At 36.9% G+C, this 2167-nt stretch overlaps 1 non-coding gene across 1 annotated transcript; it reads right to left on the bottom strand.

The window, feature by feature from the left end:
- Positions 1 to 817: 817 nt before the first annotated feature.
- On the bottom strand, positions 818 to 925 carry LOC122299955. Its single transcript, XR_006239807.1, has one exon. It is a non-coding gene; the product is annotated as a small nucleolar RNA R71 (small nucleolar RNA).
- Between the last annotated feature and the right edge of the window lie 1242 nt (positions 926 to 2167).

The following is a 2167-nucleotide window of genomic DNA, read 5'->3' as shown; positions in this document are numbered from 1 at the left end:
ATATTTAAAATTAATCTTTGTTCTCCATTATTTATTTAATATTTTTCTTTAGTTTCTTTCTTTCTCTTGCTATTCTTTTAATTTGTCTCCTTGTGGAATCGACATCTCAAAGCTGTGCTACAACTACCGCGTTATTCTTTGGGCGTAATCAAATTTTGGCACCGTTGCTGGGGAGACGGTAGAAGAATTGTGAGATAGTTTTTCTTTTCAACAGTTTGTAAAGGCGGTAACTTCGTTCCTTCCCTCTTTTAGTTTGCTGCATCTTTATTTTATTTTCTGTTTCTTCTTGTAGTCTTTTAGTGTTACGTTTTTCTTTACCTTGCATGCACAAGTATAGAGACGCCTTGGGTCGGTTTGCTTGTAGACCTGTGTTAGAATCAGAGTTTAATTTTTTTGGTAATTTTTTTGATAATTTCTTTGATAATTCTTATAATTCTGAGAAAATGAGTAAACACGAATATCAACCCACTAGGACCTTTCAAGATTACCTCCACCCTACACGCACAGCCACATGCATTATGTTTCCAGCTAATATTTGCCAATTGGATTTTAAAACATGGACGATACAGTTACTCCCTACTTTTCATGGCTTGGAAAATGAAAATCCTTATGTGCACATTAGGGAGTTTGAGGAAGTAGTTACGACTTTTCATAGTCAAAATGCAACTGATGACATTGTGAGACTTAAGTTCGTTCCTTTCTCCTTGAAGGATAGAGCTAAGAGTTGGCTATACTCATTGAGATCACGATCTATTGGGTCATGGAATGAGATGACTCAGGTCTTCTTTAATAAATACTTTCCCCAACATAAGACCAATGCTTTAAAAAGGCAAATCTCCACCTTTGTACAAAAGGATAGTGAGACTTTGTATCACTCTTGGGAGAGATTTAAGGAGCTATTAAGTATGTGTCCTCACCATGGGTATGAGAATTGGCACTTAGTGAGCTATTTTTATGAGGGACTTACACCTAGAGAGCGTCAATTTGTGGAGATGATGTGTAATGGTGAGTTCTTGCAGAAAGATCCTGATGAGGCCATAGAATACCTCAATGAGCTTGTTGAAAAAGCTCATACTTGGACTGGACCTAGTGCTATTGAGAGCACAGATAGGTCACGGCCTACAGGAAACCTAAATTGTGGTAGAATTTACCATCTCAGGGAAGAAGATAACCTAAAGAGTAAGGTTGAGATGCTCACTAGGGAGCTAGAGGTGTTGAAGAATAAAGACTTAAAGTCAACACACGTGGCTAATCATGTAGAGTCTTTTGGACCATGTTTTATGTGTGGCAGGGTAGATCACCTTGCCCAAGAGTGTCCCACATTTGATGAGATGAGAGGGATGTATGAGGAGCAATGTAATACCTTAGGTATGTACAAGAAGCCTTGTATACATTTCTCTATTACCTATAATCTAGGGTGGTGTAATCACCCCAATTTTAGCTGGAAGTCTGAAAACCAGCCGCCTGCACAACCCCATAGATCATATCCTACACCATATCATGCACCTTCATCTTCTAGATCATTCTGTTTATGGATTCAGTCATGCTTTTTCTATTGAATGTATTAGTTCTTTGATTATGTTTGGATCAATTATTTATCTATATTGATTTAGTTTTTTGCTGCAATATCACTCCCTAAATATATTATCGACATTGGATTTTCTCAATAGGAGTAATAATTTACGTATCTTAAAAGTGGTGCATGATTTTTTAAAGATTTAAATTTGATTTAATTTTGGTTTATAAATCTATACCTTCCGATTGGGAATTTCGTAAATTGAGTTCTTAATTGAATTATCTCTAAAGCATGTTTCAAATTTAATTTCCTTTTTAAATCTTTCTCCCCATTTTTATATGGACATTAATACGTTTATTTTTGTTTCCCATCATTGTTAGAGTGAAGTAGAAGATTAGACATCAGACACCACATTTCAATACTAGGAAAGTCATTCCAACTCCCAAGTCACCACCAATTGCCACCTAGGTGCACCTCCATGTGCGTTGCAACTAATCGGACTATAGCCTAGGCCCTTTACACCAATTTCTCAAGGAAAATCTCATCAAATGCATTCCACTTTAACCGTCTAGCTCAGCTCTAGCATTGGACGAAGTGACACGAAGAAACCTGTCTTTTCTATCGTTCTTCCAATTGTAGCGCTGGATGTGC

Source organism: Carya illinoinensis, chromosome 16, assembly GCF_018687715.1.
Source record: "Carya illinoinensis cultivar Pawnee chromosome 16, C.illinoinensisPawnee_v1, whole genome shotgun sequence".
NCBI classification, from domain to species: Eukaryota; Viridiplantae; Streptophyta; class Magnoliopsida; order Fagales; family Juglandaceae; genus Carya; species Carya illinoinensis.
This window is presented reverse-complemented; position numbering and strand designations above follow the sequence as displayed.